At 31.4% G+C, this 21,090-nt stretch overlaps 1 pseudogene across 1 annotated transcript; it reads left to right on the top strand.

Annotated features, from left to right (window-relative positions):
* The first annotated feature begins 1,465 nt into the window (after positions 1-1,465).
* Positions 1,466-19,582, top strand: LOC111294511 (uncharacterized; annotated as a pseudogene). Its single transcript, XR_016328659.1, has 2 exons — positions 1,466-2,187; positions 18,359-19,582. The product of XR_016328659.1 is annotated as an uncharacterized LOC111294511 (transcript).
* The last annotated feature ends 1,508 nt before the right edge of the window (positions 19,583-21,090 follow it).

Below are 21,090 nucleotides of genomic sequence, written 5' to 3' on the forward strand. Positions count from 1 at the left end.
TTATAACTTAGTTGAAATTCATTTTCAATAAATTATACTAGAAATGAATTTCTAAAAAGTTATATAACTTTTTAAAAATTTATTTTCAGTAAATTTTATAACTTTTCAAAAATTCATTTTTATAAAGAAAGCATATAAACTTTTTAGGAATATTATAAAAAAAGAATTTTTTTAAAAATTTTTATTAATTGATATAATGAAAAAAATTATTATTTAAAAATCATAAATTTTAAAATTAATAAAAAATAATTTGATTTTATTATTTTGATCTTAGATAAAAAAATAAAATCTTAAAAGACTTTAATTAAACATTTTATCTCGTGATGCTATGAAAGATGATAAAGAAACTATTAAATTTGATCAACATCTAAGCTTAAACACCTTGAAATTGTATAAACAACATTATTGAATATAAAATTAAATACATATAACTAGAGAAATTTATTGTGATAAATAGATAAAAAAACTTCACTAAAAAATTCAATTTGATTAGAACTATTATAAAATTTTTATAATCGACACAAAAAAAATTTATTAAAAAAGAAATGATAAAATTTAAATTTATAAAAAATTACAATTATTATTTAATTCTTAATTTATTTAGGGTCTCATAAAATTTTATTTTTTTAAATTAAAATAGTAAAATTAATTTTTTTATTAATTTCAAATTTAAAAATGGTTAATAATAACTTATTTATTACATCAATTAATAAAGATTTTTAATAATTTTTTTATAATTTTTCTTAAAATTATACTACCAATTTTCTTGAAAATTAATTTTAATAAGTTATATAAGTTTTGAAATTTTTTTTTGAAAATTTATTTAACTTACTAAATAAAGATATTTAAAAATTTATAAAAAATAATTAAATAGTTTTACTTAAAAATAAATTAAAAATATGAAGAGCAAAATTTAAAATATAACTTTTTGAAAATTAATTTTAATAAGTTATATAAGTTTTGAAAAAAGTTTTCAAAAAATTAGGTAACTTACTATATAAAGATATTTAAAAATTTATAAAAAATAATTAAATAGTTTTACTTAAAAATAAATTAAAAATATGAAGAGCAAAATTTAAAATATAACATTTTGAAAATTAATTTAAATACGTTATATAAGTTTTGAAAAAAAATTCAAAAATTTTTATAACTTACTAAATAAAGATATTTAAAAATTTATAAAAAAAAATTAATTAGTCTTAATTAAAAATAAATTAAAAATATGAAGAGCAAAATTTAAAATATAACTATTTGAAAATTAATTTAAATAAGTTATATAAGTTTTGAAAAAAAATATCAAAAAATTATATAACTTACTAAATAAAGATATTTAAATAATTATATAAAAAAATTAAATAGTTTTACTTAAAAATAAATTAAAAATACGAAGAGCAAAATTTAAAATACATTTAAAAATTTCTTATTTTTAATTTTACCAACATTTATTTCACGCTCATCTAAATGCAGGCCTAGTCGTCACTAACTAACAATCATAATTAGCGGCAGGCAACCGAAGGTTTTGAAATTTTGGTCGCATCCCGAAAATATTTTCAAATGATGTGAAAAAATATAACTCATTAACCGACAATTTTAACATTACTACAAAAAGTCCAACAAGCCCCTCCAACAAAACGTCATAATCCAACCAGAAGCAAGAACATGTCTGTAATTCCAACACTATACCCTTTCCTTTTTCTTCTGACGCCGCAAGCTTAAATATTTTTCTCATTTCCATACAGGGGTCTAGGCACGGAGAAAGAGCGGGAGATTAGGGGTTTTATTATTCAAACCCTAATCCCAAAATTCTCTCCTATAATTAAATTTGCTCAATTCGATCCCTTTCAATGGGTGTTGCTCTTGCGTCTCCGATTTGCATAAACGAGACATTGACAGACGACGAGCTGAGATCGATACTGGCAAGGCTGGAAAGTGATAAGGACAAGGAAGTGTTCGGTCTGGTCTGCAAGAGATGGCGGCATTTACAGAGTACCGAGAGGAAAAAGCTCTCCGCACGTGCTGGACCACACATGCTTATAAGGATTGCAGCCAGATTCACACGTGTGCTGGAGTTGGACCTCTCTCAGTCGGTTTCCAGGTCTTTTTATCCTGGGGTTACTGACTCTGATCTTGCCGTTATTGCTGAAGGGTTCAAGTGCTTGAAGGTGCTCAATTTGCAGAATTGTAAAGGTAAAAGGGTTTGCCTTTGCTTTTATTTTGATGGGTATTTCTTTGTTTTGTTTAGAAATGTTCTTTTCTTTTTTGGGAAAGTGTCCTTTTGCATACAATAATTTAGAACTTTTTAGTTTTGTTACTAAAACCGCGTGTTTCGTAATGGATTGCTTGATAGTCCCAATTTGCAGAATTATAAAGGTGTTTGGTTTTGGTTCTCTTTTGATAGTTGCTTCTCTGCTTTGAGTCTTTGGGTATGTTTGCGGCAATTGCTTGCATACTGTCATAATGTCTAAATTCGGGGATCTATCGTTAGACATTGATTTTTAGGAGTTACAATCAATTTTTTTTATGTAGATGCGATTAACCACCTAAAGAATCTGTCATTTTAGGAAACACTTAAGTTTAAGGATCCCTAAAAGAATATGTTTAGATTTACTAACCAGAATAGGGTTCGAGAGTTCGGTTACGTGTGAGGAAAGTTATAGCACCTTCATAATGTCTATCAAAAGATGGTAATAACTTAAATTTGTGTTATCCAATGAGCTTTAAAATTTTATCAAGTAATTAATTATTAAAAATTATTTTCAATTCACTCTAATACTTTTAGTAAAAAATTGAAAAAATTTCCTCACATCAAGAGTATACAAGAAAATTACTGTTTCACTTACAGAGGCTCCATCGTCAGATTATTTAACATTAAAAAATAAAAAAAAGAAAAGAATAATTATTTTTGTGCAGGAAAAATTGATACTTTTAATTTTTTCTAAAAATATTTTTTTAGAAATTTTAATCTCGAGGAAAATTGATATTTTCAACTTTTTCTCAAAATATCTTTTGAAACTTTAATTTCGAGAAAAATTGATACTTTCAATTTTTCTCAAAAAAATTTTTTTTAAAAATTTATTTTTATGAAAAATTGATACTTTTAATTTTTTCTCAAAAATATTTTTTAGAAACTTTAATTTTCGACGAAAATTGATACTTTCAATTTTTTTTCAAAAGTTTTTTTTTTTGAAAATTTATTTTTAAGAAAAATTGATACTTTCAATTTTTCTCCAAAAATATTTTTTGAAAACTTTAATTTCGAGAAAATTGATACTTTCAATTTTTTCTCAAAAATTGTTTTAAAAATTTATTTTTAAAAAAATTGATACTTTCAATTTTTTTTCAAAAATATTTTTTTTATTTTATTTAAAGAAAATAAAATAATAAAACAAAATAAAAGTGAAAATAAAAAATAAAAAAAATAAAGAAAAGTAAAACAAAAATAAAAATAAAATAAAGATAAAAGAATATTAAATAAACCTAATCTAATAATAAATAAATAAATAAATAAATAAATAAATAAATAAATGAAAAAAAAAACCTGGAGCGGCTCGGAGAACGGCTCGACTTAAGGAAGAAAAAAATGGCTCAGAGAAGCGGCTCAAGACGTTGGTTCGGCTAACGGCTCGGGGAGGTAGATTATGCACGGGTCGAAAAGCGGGTCGACGTTCGGGTCGAGTTGGATCTTGGCAAAACGCGTGGATCTTTTGAGTTATTTAACGCAAAAATGACGTCGTTTTGGGAGGGTATATAAGGTTGGTTCCTTCGTTTTTTTGACAGAAGTCTTCTCCCCTCTCTTTCTCTTCTTTCCTTTTCTCTCCCTTCTCTCTAAAACTTCTGAAGAACTCCGGTTGAATATTTATTGGATTCTGAAAAATTGGTCGGAATCAAGGTTTTTCATCGGAAGTTACGTCGAAAAGTTGGTCAATTTTTGGGAATCTTCACCGAAAATTGGGCAGCTGGTTGAAAACTTCAAATTTGGTCGAAATTGTAGTTAAAAAATTCAACTTTCGTCGGAAAGTTTATCGGAATCTGAAAAATTTTCAGAAATTTCTAGAAAAAAATCACAGAAAAATCTTCAAAAAATTTCTCCCGATTCCTAAAGCTATTCTAACGCCTATAAATCCCTTTTAGCTTTCAAAAATCTTGTCTGCTTTTTTTTTTCTCAACCAGCAGCTTCTTTCTCTCTTTTTTTTATGTTTTCTTTTGTTCATGAGGATCCCTTTTATAGGGATTGATCAGAAGAGTTTCTGATCAATCTCAATTCTTCTTTGGATTGGGATTCAATCATTGAATCCAACATGGACTTTTCTGATTGAATCCCAATCTAATTTCAGTCGAATAAATCAAAGAAATAAAAAAAATCAAAAAAATCAAATAAATCAAATAAATAAAAAAATTAACAGATAAATTAAAATTAAATAACAGATAATATATAATCTGATATACATATAAATATTAACAGAAAAAAATAATAATAAAGATATATACATATTAATAAATAAGTAAATACCTAAGATAAAAATAAAAGAAAAAAAAATATAAAACAATAATAATAAAAATAAAAATGAAATAAAAATAAAAATAAAATGTAAAATACAAAATAAAAAAAATAGACTTACTTATTTGGATCAGGCCCAATTGATCCGGGCTTGGACCAAATTGAGTGTCTACAGCTATTCTTTTTTGTACATTTTCTGTGAAACAGAAATTATGCAAAGACGTAAACACCTAGTCAAGATTCAATTCGATATTTTTTATTTTTATTTTTTTTTATCAAAGCTCTTCTAAGCAAAGGCTCAACGACTTTGAGAAACATAAATGGTTCCTTTAATTAGAGGCTTAAAGACTTTGAAAAAATAAATGGCTCTTCTAATCAGAGGCATCACGATTTTAATTGCTCCTTTAAACAGAGGCACCATGACTTTGAAAAGTAAATTGCTTCTCTAAACAGAGACACCACGACTTTGAAAAGTAAATTGCTCCTCTAAACAGAGGCACGACTTTGAAAAGTAAATTGCTTTTCTAAACATAGGCACCACGATTTTGAAAAGTAAATTACTCCTCTAAACAGAGGCATCATGACTTTGAAAAAGTAAATTGTTCTTTAACAATCATGTCCAAAGGAGATGAAAATTATGTTTGAAGGAATTTCAAGAGATTATGCCCAAAGGTCTTATAAATCAACCTTGATACCAAAAGACGTCTTATTTCAAGGATTAAAAATTTACCTGACAAGTTTCTTCTCAAATTTGAAAATATCTTCACATCTGTCTTTTCTATGTAGATTGTTGGAACACCCCTGCTTTTCAAATTTATACGTTATACTTTCCTGAAAGTAGTATATGCTATGCAATGCATATGAATTTCAATGCATGCTATGCAAATGTTGGTCAATTAATTCCTATTCAATGTATGATACTCAAGTTTCCCAAGCTCTTTTTTTAGGCATCAAGCCTTTTGATTCTTCAAAGATTCAATTACATTGCTCTTCTAAGATCGAGTCAGTGTAGCTCTTAATTGTCTCTTTCACTCACATTCTTCCTGTAAGAAATCTCTTCTCAGATTCAATGTCCCAATCAGGAATTGAACATCTCAATTTTGCTTTTATCACTTTTGACTTATTCAATGTAATGTAAAAATCTTTCATGTTATTATCTATTCATCAATCATTATTTCAAACTCAAAAAGTAAGAATGCATTTGTACATTTCTTTCATGGTGGGGTATTAGGAAGAAAGGAATATGAATGGTTGAGAAACAATCACAAAAAAAGGACAAAGAATGAAATAGAATGTCTTTTATTAGCAAAATGTTGGTTAATTTTAGTCAAGGGAGAATTACAAGGATAAGTATGGGGATAAAGCCCAAAATGAACAATCAGATAATCATGATAACACATCTCAAAGTTTTTTTTTTTGAAAACCCAACCCTCTGATGTATTTAACAACTTGAAATTTTTTCGAATTTGTTAACCTTCATGTCAGCGGACTTTTAAATTCGATGCTGTATTTTTCTTATCTAAGCTGTCTTTTAATGTTTTCAACTTAGACAAACTCTCTGACTCAAACCGTCCTTTTAGGGTTTTCGCCTTGAGTCTTCCTTTTTCATTCATTTTTTTTTTCATATTTTTTATTTTTTATTTTTTATTTTTTATTTTTTTATTTTTTTATTTTTTTTCAAGCATAGTATTTTTTCACAACATCAAAATTTATAGGATGGGATAAATCATTTTCATCCATCTCAGTCAGTATCAACGTTCTACCCGAAAAAGCTCGTTTCATCACATACGGCCTTTCTTAATTCGAAATCCATTTTTCTCTACTATCATGTTGGATTGAGAGAATTTTTTTCAAGATTAACTTTCCTTCTCGAAAGCAATGGGGTCGAATCTTCTTATCATGAGCCCTCATCATTTTTCTTTGATATAGCTGACCACGGCACAGTGCAGTCAATCTCTTTTCTTCTATGAAATTTAATTGCTCATAACGTTCTCGAATCCATTTAGCTTTTTTCAATTCAACTTTTTTTAAAAGTCTCAAGGAGGGGATCTCTACTTCTACTGATAGTACAATTTTCATCTCATAAACCAAAAAAAATGGGGTTGCTTTAGTAGAGGTGCGAACTGACGTTTGATATGTATGCAATGCAAATGGTAACTTCTCATGCCAATCTTTGTAAGTCTCGGTCATTTTTTTCAAAATTTTTTTATGTTTTTATTGGCTGCCTTAATTGTCCCATTCATTTTCGGACGGTATGATGTCGAATTATGATGCTTGATCTTGTATTGAGCACATATTTCTTGCATCATCTTACTATTTAGATTCTTGACATTGTCTGAAATAATTTTCTCTAAAAGTTTATATCTACAGATGATCTCTCTTTATGAATTTACAAACCACAGAGCGTGTTACACTTGCATATGATGCTGTCTCTATCCATTTTGTGAAGTAATCTATCATCACAAAAATGAATCTGTGCCCGTTAGAAGCCTTTGGGGTGATTAGACCGATGACATTCATGCCTCACATTGAGAATGGCGATGGTGGTACCATAACATGTAAAACAGATGACGAAGCATGGATCTTATCAGCATATATATGACATTTATGACATTTACGAGCATAGTCAATGCAATCATTCTCCATCGCCAACCAGTAATATCATGCTCTCATGATTTGTCTCGTCATCATATGTTCATTGGTATGTGTTTCACATATTTCATCATGCATCTCTTCAATGATTTTTTTCGCTTTAGTTTTATTTACGCACCTCAATAATACTTGATCTCTGTTTCTTTTGTATAGGACATCCTCATAAAAAAAAAGCTCATAGTCAATCTTCGGATGATCCTTTTATCATTTTTTATTGCTTGAATTGGGTACTGTTGATCCTTAATATACTGTAGGATGTTATAATATCAGGGTTTTTCATCTTCTTCTTCTTTTACATTAGAGCAATAAGCTGGTATATTCTTAACATCTAGCTTGATGGGCTGAATGTCAGTATTGTCATTAATTCGAATCATTGCTATTAGAGTAGCCAATGCATCAGTAATCAAATTTTTTTTCTCAAGGTAAGTGGTCAAACTGGATATCTTCAAATTGTTTCGTCAACTTTAGAATATACTTATGATATGAAATGAGTTTTGAATCTCTCGTCTCTCATTCTCTTTTCAATTAATATATAACTAGAGCTGAGTCTCCAAACACTTTCAGTGTTTTCACTCTTCTATTTATAGCAGCTTGTAAGCTCATGACACATGCCTCATATTCAACGATGTTATTTGTGCAATTAAAATTTAACTTTACTGTTACAGGGTAGTATTGTTCTTTTGGAGAAATCAGAATTGTCCCAATTTCATGCCCTAAGGCATTAGCAGCTCCATCAAAGTACATTCTCCAACATTTTTCTCCATGCTCCCCTTCCTCTAGTTGGAAAATAGTCATTAGGTCTTCATCAGGGAATTTCAACTTCATTGGCTCATCTTCTTAAGTAGCACGATTTGCAAGAAATTCTGTTATAGTGTCTCTTTTTATTATTTTTTGGCTTACGTATATAATATCATATTCCGAGAGCATTACTTACCATCTAACAATTTTTTCAGACAAAGAAGGCTTCTCGAAAATGTACTTAATTGGATCAAGTTTCGCTAGGAGTTACGTAGTATGATAGAGCATATACTATCTGAGTCTTTTGGCAATCCACGCTAATGTATAACACATTTTCTCCAATGAAGAATACTTGGATTCATATTTCGTGAACTTTTTACTCAGATAGTAAATAGCTCTCTCTTTTCGGCTAGCCTCGTCTTACTGTCTCAGCACATATCCTATTGAATTTTCACATATAATTAAGCATAAAATTAAAGGTTTCCCTGAAATAGGTGGCACCAATACTGGAAGGTTCGATAAATATTGTTTAATTTTATCAAACGTCTCTTGACTTCATTCAATTTCTCAGGATTATTCTTACGAAGAAGCTTAAATATGAGATTACATTTGTAAGTAAGTTGAGAGATAAATTGAAAAATGTAGTTCAATCTCCTCAAAAAATCTCAAACTTCTTTTGGTGTGCTGGGAAATGACAGATTTTGAATGGCTTGTATCTTATCTGGATCGACTTTAATTCCTCTTTCACTGATCACAAAGCCTAGCAACTTTTTTGATTTTACCCCAAAAGTGCACTTGGTTAGGTTTAATTTGAGTTGGAATCTTCCCAACCTCTCAAATAACTTTTTGAGGTTGGTGACATGATCTTCATCCTCACATGACTTTGCAATCATATCGTCTACATACACCTCGATCTTCTTGTGCATCATGTCATGGAAGAGTGTTACCATGGTCCTTTGATATGTTGCCTCAACATTTTTTAACCTAAAAGACATGACTTTGTAGCAAAAGGTTCCCCACATGGTCACGAAAGTAGTCTTTTTCATATCATTTGCAATCATTTTTATCTGATTATACCTTGACAAACCATTCATAAAAAAAAAAATCGAATGCTTAACCGTGTGATCTACCAGTGTGTCGATATGAGGTAAAGCTTTTGGGTTAGTGTTATTCAAGTCCCGATAGTCTACACACATTAGTACCTTTTCATCCTTCTTAGGAATTGGGATTATATTGGTTACCTACTCTGGATACTTAGCCACTTGTAGAAAATTTGCATCAAATTATTTTTTCACATTTTCTTTAATTTTTAGTAGCATTTCAGGCTTCATCCGTCTCAGTTTTTGCTGAACTAGCTTATATTCTGGCTTTAGGGGTAATCTGTGCTTCACTATTTCTGTGCTCAGTCTTGGCATATCTTGGTAAGATCAAGCAAATACATCTATAAATTTTTGAAGTAGGTCTGCCAATCGTTGACTATCTCTTGATGAAAGTGAAGTGTCCATTTTGACCTCTTTCTTATTCTCTTTTTCTCTCAGATTCACTAAGTCTACTACCTCCTGATGAGGCTCAATTGACTTATTTTCTTGTTCAATAAATCTCATTAGGTCTGGAGGCATAACATATTCTTTAGAATTCTCTTCATTGTCAAGTTCATCAGTGTTAATTAAATTTTCAAAGCTAACCTTTTGATTGTTATCATGATTATCTTCATATTTATTTAAAGACCTGAAATTGAATGAAATGAGATATGTTGGCAAGATGTGCTTGGAAAGATAGAAATAATGAAGACACAAGAAGAAATGAATGAAAATGCATTTTTCATATTTTTTATTAAAAATAATAAAAGATGAATGGCCCAAACAAGAAAGATCACCCCAATGCCTTGGACAATAGTTATTGGGATGTTATAATTACATTGTATTAGAATCAAAAGTCACAGGCATCTTAATGGCACTCCAATTATTCAGCTCATAATCTGGTGGCCAAAGGCGAACTCACTCCTCTTGATTAAGCTCCATTTCATCTTCAACATCATTAATGGCTAGCTGGGCAAAAGCGTTTTTCACATTTTTTTTCGTCTCTGGGTACATGAATCCTTAAGGTCTGAAAGTTTCATACAAGTGTGGGATAAACATCAGTCTTGCTGTCTTTCCCGATGGCTTTTTTTTGACTTCTTATTCTGTCATCTTATAGCTTAGGCCAACTCTGTCGCTATTGTCTATCATCATCGGGGGTTCTTTTATTCCCTACAAGTTTTTACCTAGCCCTAGTCCTGGATATCAGCCCTTGTTGATGACTTGACTCATCACTATCCTTGAAAAAGGTTGATTTTGAAATCCTTCATCTACAGAATTAACCAATTCAAAAGATCGATAAGAGCATTCCAATGCTTCTTCGGCAACCTTTACATATGGAATGTTTAATGGTTGGGTCACTAGCATGTCTTCTTTTTCGACTACCATTACTAATTGACATTCTACATTGAACTTGATCTTCTGGTGCAAAGTAGAGGGTATAACTCCTGTCATGTGAATCCATGGTCTTCCTAACAGACAGCTGTAGGATGGAGAGATATCCATCACTTGAAACTTTACATTGAAAGTGCATGGCCCAATTTGTAAGGGCATTTCGATATCCATCAAGACTTCTTTTCTGGTCCCATTAAAGGTTCTCACAATCATCTGAATGTCCTTCACGTGAGAGTAATCGATGGGTAGTCTTACCAAAGTTGACATAGGCATGACATGGATAGCAGAGCCATTATCGATAAGGATCTTGGTTATGATATGGCTCTTGCACTTGACTGTGATATGTAGAGCCTTGGCATTTCTTTTTTCCTCCAAAGGAATCTCATCATCATTGAATGAAATGTGATTTGGCATGACTAGATTTCCAGTCAAGTGGTTCACATATTCAACAGATAATTATGTGCCATGTATGCTTGATTCAACACTTTTAGCAGGGCGTTTCGATGTGGCATTGAGTTCAATAGCAGTGATAATAATGAGATTCGAGTTGGCATTTTATTCAACTGTTTCACAACTGAATACTCACTATGTTTTATCAGTTTCAAAAATTCACAAACTTCTCTTTCTGATACTGGCTTCGGACATCTTCTTCAGGTTATATTTTAGGATTATTTTGTCTTTCTCCTTCTTTAGCCTTCTCTCTTCTAGCCTTCTCTAACATTTCTGGAGTGTAACACCTCCCACTTCGAGTAATGCCTCTTACACCAGTTATATTAAAAGCGTCAGCTTTGGAGACATCTTCTTTTTACCCCTGAACTACAGTGTCACAGTCATATCTTTAGGGTACAACTTTATCATCCTTGTACGAAAAAAGAGTCAGGACTTTAAAAGTTATCGGCCTGGGGATGAGTTTGTTTATGATTGACTTCGATTTGTTCTCACACTGAATTGTCATTGGTTTTGAAAACAACTTTACAAGCCTATCAGTCATGGACACTTCAACATTCTTTAAGTTTTTTCTTTCTTCATAGACCTCCATCTGATGTGAATCCAAGAGTTTTTGTACCTCTTGGTGAAACTGTTCACAGGTCTCAATGGAATGGCGTATTGTCCCATTATGATATTTACAACTAGTACCAGCTATATATGCTTCATGATAGCTATGTGGACTTACTAGTTGTATCATGTCAGCTCTTCGTAAAACATCGAACAGTTGATTGAGAGGTGTCTTAATATTTGTCACTCTTTCCTTTATATGACGCTTCTACTCTTCACTTATAGCATTCACATTATGATTTGGCAAATGATTGCCACTAACATTCGGTGTAGTCACCATTCCCGTGTCAAAGCAAGTCATTCCATCCTTGATCAACCGTTGCACTTTGTGTTTTAGGGTGGTGTAATTTTTGGTGGAGTGACCGACAATCTCATAATGGTAGTTACAGTGGGCTATGGGATCGTACCACTTGGGGTAAGGTGGCTTAAGGGATTTCAAATTACTTGGAGCGATCAAATGACTGTTGTAAAGCTCCTTATATAATTTTGTATAAGTCATTGAAATCGAGTCAAACACAGGTTTCTCACGAGTAGTTTGTTGCTCCCGCGAACCATCAATGGGGTTAGTTAGGCGATTTTGGGGTCTTGGGGTAGGCTAATTGTTAGGATTGTACATGATATTTTGAGGCCTATGAGGGGTTTGATATGTTTGGGGGTATGGTGATTGTACAAATGGTTGGTATGGGTGAAGGGAAATGTTATTTACAGTAAGGTAATATGACATATATTCTGGTGGTGAGTAGGGTTGATAGCCTTCAAATTGCTGTCTATCAAAGCTCACAGCCTAAGCTTCAGTTTTTTTCTTTTTCGGGACTCTTTTACTAGATCTTTCATTTCTTTCTAGTTTGTCATTCTTGATGGTACTTTCAATAATTTCTCTTGAAATTATCATATCAGCAAAGTTTTTCGTTGCATTTCCTATCATCTTTTCATAATAGTGAGATTTTAAAGCGCTAACAAACAGCATTGTAATCTCTTTCTCAGTTAGAAGAGGTTGTATTTGAGAAGCAATATCCGTCCACCTCTGAGCATATTCTTTAAAAGACTCGTTTGTCCTTTTCTCCAAATTCTGTAAAGAAACGATCAGGGGTCAAATCGATAATATGGCGATATTGATCAATGAAGTCATGTGCCATATCGTTCCAAGAGCGAATGCGGGTTCTGTCCAGCTGAACATACCATTCGGTCGCAGAACCAGTAAGACTATCCTGAAAGACATGCATTAATAGTTTTTCATCATGAGCATGAGCTGCCATCTGTCGGTAATACATTGTGATGTGAGTTCTGGGGCACTTTGTATCGTCATATTTTTTAAATTTTGGTATTTTAAACTTATGAGAAATGACCACATCAGGGATTAGGCAGAGCCCAGCAGCATGAACTGACCCATAAAAATTAAATCCTTCCACAGCTCGTAGCCTTTGTTCTAGCATATTAATCTTAGAGCTTTCCTGAGTTTTCATTCTTATCTTTTTTTTTCTTCTCTTTTAAATCATCTAGATCAGAAATTGGTTCTACTGTCTTTTTAGTAAAGACATGATTTACATAGCTATTATAATGCTCTGGGTTGGAAGCTGACGGTATTTTAGGATATGTTGGATATGTGAAATGTTGCGGTGGAACCTCTTGAGCAGACTGGGCTTGAGGTGGGTTAAAACTTGGAGGATATAAAGGGTCAGTCACTTCTTGTAATAAGGGAACTTGTTGGCTTGCATTTTTTTAACTCATTTTCCTTATTTAGGTTATTAAGAGCATCCAGAATCTTGTTCAACTCATTTTCAATCTTTTCCTGTGCTTTTTTTATTTTTTCAAATCTGTGAGAATTTTTCTGCTCCATTTGTCTGGCTCTGGATCTTGTGTTGTATCGATGGGCAGGGTTTTCGCTAGATGAAGCTATCTTTGAACCTTGAGTACCATATCTTAGAATTAGTAAATTTGCATGACTATCACATGGTTGCTTTATTAAGTGTAATAAATGAGAATGCAATGAATGAAAAATGCATGTATGTAAAGCACATTTTCCTTAAAAACGGTATTCAACTAAAAGATTTTATTTATTCCAAAAAAAACTTTTATTTACATTGAGTTTATCATCTTAGAATTATAACCATAAACCTGTTTGATCTGTTTATACTGGCCTTGGCTTCTTCGATGAAATTCAACAGACGCTGTCTATGTTCTCTTACTGGGGTAACCATTTGTCTCAATGCATCTGCCTCTTCCACCATCTCTCTTGCCTTGCATACCCCTTTATAGATTTGCGTCGTTAGGTGCTCAATGTATTTTTATCTTTCTAAGTTTTCTCTTTTACCACACCAGACTTGGTATGATAATTTTCTATGTTCTCTAACCAATGCAGCAATGTGGTCTCCTTGTTCATTCAACTTTTGACTTAGCCTGCTCAAATAACTATTTAGCATGTTAATTTCTGCCTGTGCTTCGGTACTTTTTTCCTTCAATTCAGCATACTCTTGCTTCAATCTTGTATTTTCCTCAGTCAGCTCGACAATGGTTATTTTTTTGGCCCTTTTCTCACACATAACCTTTTATGCTCTTGGTGTAGTTTTGCTAGATCTTCAATAGCTGTATCACGTTCTCTTGCAATCTTGTGAACTTTAACTTCATGACTTTCGGCTCTATCTTTCTACTGGGCTTTTTCTTCTTGAAACTTCTGGATTTTTTGCTTTAACTTGCCCTTTTTAGACTAAAATTTTTTTGTTGCAAACTCTAATTCTGATGGTGTCTTTTCAAGTTTTTCTTCTGTTGGTGGTTGAGAGATTTAATAAGTGAATACCATTTCTTGTTTTCTTTTTGTTTTCCAAACCAAGTACCCTGGGGTGACTTTATTAGTAAATGACCCAGGACTCACTCTTCAGGGATTTTTTCATGCTTTAATCATCTCATTCATCCGCTGAAATGCTTTTGGCTCACTGTAAGAGAAATCTAACGGATGAAGCCCATAAGTCATAGGAATGAATTGTTCTCCCCCAAATTGCTTTCTCATTAGAAGTGGTGCGTAATTTGTCGCTCTTCATAAACTCAGAAGTGGGACCACTGTACTATCTCATATTGGTATAATATAGGCTCAATATTCATCCATGGGGCCAACCATCTCACCTTGACGCTTTTCAATTTTTATAAGAAAGTTATCCATTCCTGTTTAGACTTTCGTTTTGACCACCCACTTTCACAGAATTCTTTAATCGGAGCTCGATTACGGATATAAAGCTTCAAAAAAGCACCATTTCCCTGTTCAAAATGGCTTTTCATCCATAAGTACAATAATTGTATGCAACCTATGAAACGTCTTTCATTTCGACGATAATAACTCAAAGATCTGATAGTCTTTGCTAATATTACCGTTGAAAGATTACAACCATTGATCACACTCTCGAAGAAGTCAATCACCGTTATCTCAATATATCCCAAAACTTTTGAAAAGATCACCAATCCGTATACGGCCAAGTTAAATACATCTAACCCTCGTTTTTCATTGGCATGTTGCATCAGAAACTTATGAAAGAACTTTCAAGGTAGGCAAACCTGTTCTTGTTTCTTCTTTGTATGAGAATCCATAATTTCCTTGTCTATCCCCATGAGTTGAGCCAAACTTTTACGAAATCCTGACTTGTATTTTTTGACATATATCTTGTCAGGAGCCTTGAGGTGCAAACCCAACAAGATCGAATGTTCTTCGATGGTGAGAGTCATATTAGCTTCATTAAAGATGAAACACTTGTATGTAGGATCCCAGAATTATGCTGCAGCTTTGATTAGTTGATCATCAACAACTACTGCTAGGTGTGCTACATGCCTGTGTCTTTGGCAAAACTGCTATTGTCTTTACGGACTCATCTTCTTTTAAATATCAACTAAATCCTTTAAATTATTTTGTTTGAGAAGGATAGATGTTTCTTGAGACAAAGTAAAATCATACCCGATTGGCAAGCAATCTCCCATCTTCAGTTGAATATTTTCTGACTGGACTTTTACTTCATTGGGTATCCCACAAGGTGCTAATACGGATGAAGAACAAACTAGTCGTTCAGTGGAGTCCATGAAAAAATTTGTTGAAGATCGTTTTTCAAGTAAATGTTCTTTATGCAACTTTATGATATGTGTATGAACCAATGCAAAAGAATAAGAAAAATGTTAGTATACCCAGAAAAAAATAAATAACTAAGTAAATTTAAACATCACACAGAGTAAAAGGGATGAATCATATGCTTTTGGTCAATTCTAAAAGGGAAGAGTGATGGCTCTATCTATAGGTTAGGCGTTCTTAAGGTTCACTATATGCGGTTTTAAGGGCAAAGTCTAAAGGTTCTCAAATTGCTCCTTACATCCTGGTCCATCACAGACTAGTAAGGCACCTTAATATTCACTCATTATAGGCTACAAGCGAAAAATGTTCAATTTGAGTGGGAGTATTTCGCTAGCCACTGCGGAGGCATTAGACCTCACGAAAGCAATAGGTACTTTACTCCCTCATAGAGGGACGAAGCTCGGGTGTAGAGCTTATGTTATGCACATGCATATGAATGACATAATTAACAAAGCAAATAAACATGAATGAATAATAACACATATATACAACAAGGTTTAATTTTATTAGGCTTTTGGATAACACAAATTATTTGCTGGCCTGACTCTCAAAGTCCCCAACGAAGTCGTCAAGCTGTCATAACGTCTAGATCCGAGGATCTATCGCTAGACATTGACTTTTATGAGTCGCCACCAATCTTTTTTATCTAGGTGCGATTGGTCACCTAAGGAATCTGTTCTTTTAGGGAATACCTAAGTTTAAGGGCCCTTAAAAGAATAGGTTTAGGTCTACTAACCAAAACAAGATTCGAGAGTTCGGTTACATGTGAGGAAGGTTATAACACCCTCACAACGCCCATCAAAAGATAGTACCAGCTTAAATTTGTATTATCCAATGAGCCTTAAAATTTTATCAAGTAATTAATTGTTAAAAATTATTTTTAATTGACTCTAATACTTTTAGCAGAAAATTGAAAAAATTCCTTCACCTCAAAAGTATGCAAGAAAACTATTATTTCACTTGCAGATGCTTCATCATCAGATTATTTAACATTAAAAAATAAAAAGGAAGAAAAGAATGATTGTTTTTATGCAGGAAAAATTGATACTTTCAACTTTTTCTCAAAATATTTTTTTAGAAATTTTAATCTTGAGAAAAATTGATACTTTTAACTTTTTTTCAAAATATCTTTTGAAACTTTAATTTCGAAGAAAATTGATACTTTCAACTTTTCCTCAAAAAATTTTTTTTTGAAAATTTATTTTTAGGAAAAATTGATACTTTCAATTTTTTCCTAAAAATATTTTTTGAAAACTTTGATTTTCGAGGAAAATTGATACTTTCAACTTTTTCTTAAAAAAATTTTTTTTTGAAAATTTTTTTTTAAGAAAAATTGATACTTTCAACTTTTCTCCAAAAATATTTTTTGAAAACTTTAATTTCGAGAAAAATTGGTACTTTCAACTTTTCTTCAAAAATCGTTTTAAAAATTTATTTTTAAGAAAAATTGATACTTTCAACTTTTTTTCAAAAATATATATTTTTTTATTTTATTTAAAGAAAATAAAATAATAAAACAAAATAAAAGTGAAAATAAAAAATAAAAAAATAAAGAAAAGTAAAACAAAAATAAAAATAAAATAAAGATAAAATAATATTAAATAAACTTAATCTAATAATAAATAAATAAATAAATAAATGAAAACAAAAAAATTGGAGCGGCTCGGAGAACGACTCGGGTCGGCTTAAGGAAGAAAAAAATGGCTCAAAGAAGCGGCTTAGGACGTCGGCTCGACTCGACTAACGGCTCGGGGAGGCAGATCATGCGCGGATCAAAAAGCGGGTCGACGCTCGGGTCAGGTCGAATCTTGACAAAACGCGCGGATCTTCTGGGTTATTTAACGCAAAAACGATGTCATTTTGGGAGGGTATATAAGGTTGGTTCCCTCATTTTTTCGGCAGAAGCCTTCTTTCCTCTTTCTCTATTCTTTTTTTTTTTCCCTTCTTTCTAAAACTTCTGAAGAACTCCGGTTGAATATTCATCGGATTCTGAAAAATTGATCGAAAAGTTGGTCGGTTTCTGAGAATCTTCACCGAAAATTGGGCAGCTGGCCGAAAACTTCAAACTTGGTCGAAATTATCGTCGGAAAATTCAACTTTCGTCGAAAAGTTCACCGGAATCTGGAAATTTTTTAGAAATTTTCAGAAAAAAAATCACAGAAAAATCTCTAAAAAATTTTCCTGATTCCTAAAGCTATTCTAACGCCTCTAAACCCTTTTTAGCTTTCAAAAATCTTCTGTTTGCTTTTTTTTTCCTTAGCCAGTAGCTTCTTTCTCTCTTTTTTCTGTGTTTTCTTCTGTTCCTGAGGATCCCTTTTATAGGGATTGATCAGAAGAATTTCTGATCAATCCCAATTCCTCTTTGGATCGGGATTCAATGATTGAATCCAACATGAACTTTTCTGATTGAATCCCAATCCAATTTCAGCTGAATAAATCAAAGAAATCAAAAAAATCAAAAAAATCAGATAAATAAAAAAATTAACAGATAAATTAAAATTAAATAACAGATAATATATAATCTAATATACATATAAATATTAACAGAAAAATAATAATAAAGATATATACATATTAATAAATAAGTAAATACCTAAGATTAAAATAAAAGAAATATATATATATAAACAATAATAATAATAAAAATAAAAATGAAATAAAAATAAATATAAAAATGTAAAATACAAAAAAAAAAAAAAAGACTTACCTATTTGGATAGGCCCAATTGATCCGGGCCTGGATCAAATTGGGTGTCTACACATACTTTTTGCCTTTTTAACTTATCTATATTATGTTCTTAACTTGTGTGATTTTGCTTTCCTCATCTGTTTATAACAGCTATTACGGATAGAGGATTGGTATCGATTGGTTGTGGTCTTTCTTCCATAGTCCTTGGATGTATCGTATTGCAGAAAGTTAACAGACAAGGGATTGTCAGCTGTTGCTGAGGGCTGTCATGACCTTAGGGGCCTGCATCTTGCTGGCTGCAGATTTGTCACTGATGGATTATTACTAACTCTTTCTAGGAATTGTAACAATCTAGCAGAGTTGGGCCTGCAGGGGTGCACCAACATAACTGACTCTGGACTAGTCGATCTTGTAAATGGTTGTCAACACATCAGGTTTTTAGACATTAATAAGTGCAGCAATGTAGGGGACATTGGGATTTCCAAGGTTGCTGAGGCTTGTTCATCTTCTTGTTCATCTTCTCTGAAGACACTGAAGTTGTTGGACTGTTACAAAGTTGGAGATGAGTCAATATTCTCCTTATCCAAATTCTGCAAAAATCTTGAAACCCTTATAATTGGTGGTTGCCAGGATGTGTCTTACGAGTCTGTAAAGTCATTAGGTGCTGCATGTAGAAATAGTCTGAAGAATTTGCGGATGGATTGGTGGTTAAACATTTCTGACTCTTCATTAAGCTGCATTCTTACTCAATGCAAAAAGTTAGAGGCGCTTGATATTGGATGCTGCGAGGAGGTGACGGATGCTGCTTTTCAGGATTTAAGGTATGGTGAAATTGAGTTTGGGTTGAAGGTTTTGAAGGTCAGTAACTGTCCCAAGATTACAGTGTCAGGAATAGGAATGATTTTGAATCAATGCAATTCTCTAGAATACCTTGATGTAAGGTCCTGCCCTCATGTAACTAAGGCAGCTTGTGATGAAGCTGGATTAATATATTCCTCGAGTGTTGTAAAGTGAACTTCACAGGAAGTTTAAGTGAGCCAGATGTCCTTGTTTAAGAACCCGACAATTTGAGCCATCTAGTACTGAGGGAAGATACTGTCCCAAAAGTTACAAGCGGTTAACCAGGTTTCAAAGCCAATGGGAGAACTATAGCAGGTGAGGACTTTCTAGCCAATTCTTTCCGGTTCTTGTACATGCAGACAACTTGGATTAAGAATATTTGTCTTGTTTTATTTGTTTATTTCTCATGTACATGTATATTTCTTTTTCCATGTCTTCATCGAATGACGTTGTAATTTGTTTGTGGATCACCATTTATTTGTATCTTGCCATGACAATAAGAGTCTGTTAACCGGATCATCCAACGATGCTTTACTCTATATTTGGATAAATATTAATAAAGGAAATACAATGAAATGAAATGAAATGAAAGGAAAGGAAAGGAAAGGAAAGGAAAATAAAGTTTTTTAAAGGACAAGAAAGGATAAATGTACTCATTGTTTGAATAATAAAAATTGAAAAAAAAGAAGGAAAAGAATTTTAATAATTATTGTTTGGATAAATAATGAAAAAGAAAGAAAATGATTCATTATAATAATTTTTTCAATTATAATATTTTATTATTTGTGATTTTAGAATACTTTTGGATCATAATATTTTTGCTATTTAGTTTAATCTAATAATTGTTACTATATCAGTGGTTTTTAATCAAGTGAAATAAGAAAATGTTTTACAAACATGCATTGATAAATTTGTTGACCATTATCAAAATTTTAGCATATTATCACTTTGGCAGATATATTCATTTAAAAGCTATTAAATATAAAAAATGCAATCACATAAAAACATTACATATGAGTGAATTATATGTCTTTTTTGCATCAAATAAGAAGTAATAACATATCACCATATAATTGTTCAACATAAATTTATTTTACTAAAATAAAAAATAAATATTTCCATCATAAGAAAAATAAAACTAATATTTATCAATTAAGTTTGTGTGAAAAACGTACTGATATGTTTATAATCATAGTCAAATTAATTGTGTTTCAATGAAACATCTTTTAGAATTGTCGACATCTCAAATTATAATATATTACATATAAAAATAAAAAATTTTAAGTTAGTTTGACATCTCATAAACTTAAAAAATATGTTTATTCATATTAAATCACTAATCAAGATCAAATCATTAAAAAATTATAAAAAATTTTTATATTGAAAAAGACATGTGAAACTTGAAAGAATAGATGATTTTGAAAAAATTACATGAAAATTGTGATGTGGTTAAGTTTTTTTTTTTATTAGGTTTTTGATATTAATAAAAAGTTGGATATAATAATCTTTTTACAAAAATAAAATTTTTTTAACTTTTTTTTTTTTAGCTTTTCTCTCAAATTGGAGTATTTAAAAAGTGAAGATTATAAAAAAAATCAAAGATTATTGAGTTTTCACCTTTTTCTTTTCCTTTAAATTAAAATTTTATCTAAACAAAAGAAATGTTTTTCTGTTTTCATTATTTTCTTTTCTTTTCTTTTCCTTTCCTTCTCTTCCTCTCAATCCAAATATACTGTTAAAGAAAAGGCAACTGTTAACCATTGGGATTTGTTATTCAGATAGGATTTTAGGTGTTTGAACGTGATTAAGGTCGACTAGACATGGTGGTATTTATGTTGAAACTTGGTGTGAATGAAGTGGAAATCTAGAAAAACATATAGGTAAGTCATAAGTGGCACTTTTTCAAACTCCCTGGCTTCAGCGAAATCTTTTGCTGGCACCGATTAACTACTATAACGCCCTTGTGTTTACAGTTCACGGTTCATTAATCTAATCTCAGATCCTAAATTCTCTAAATTTCTTCAGAGATTTAGAGAGTAGAT

The sequence above is a fragment of the Durio zibethinus genome, chromosome 16 (genome assembly GCF_047325235.1).
Source record: "Durio zibethinus cultivar Kanyao isolate XHJ-2024 chromosome 16, ASM4732523v1, whole genome shotgun sequence".
In the NCBI taxonomy this organism is placed as follows: Eukaryota; Viridiplantae; Streptophyta; class Magnoliopsida; order Malvales; family Malvaceae; genus Durio; species Durio zibethinus.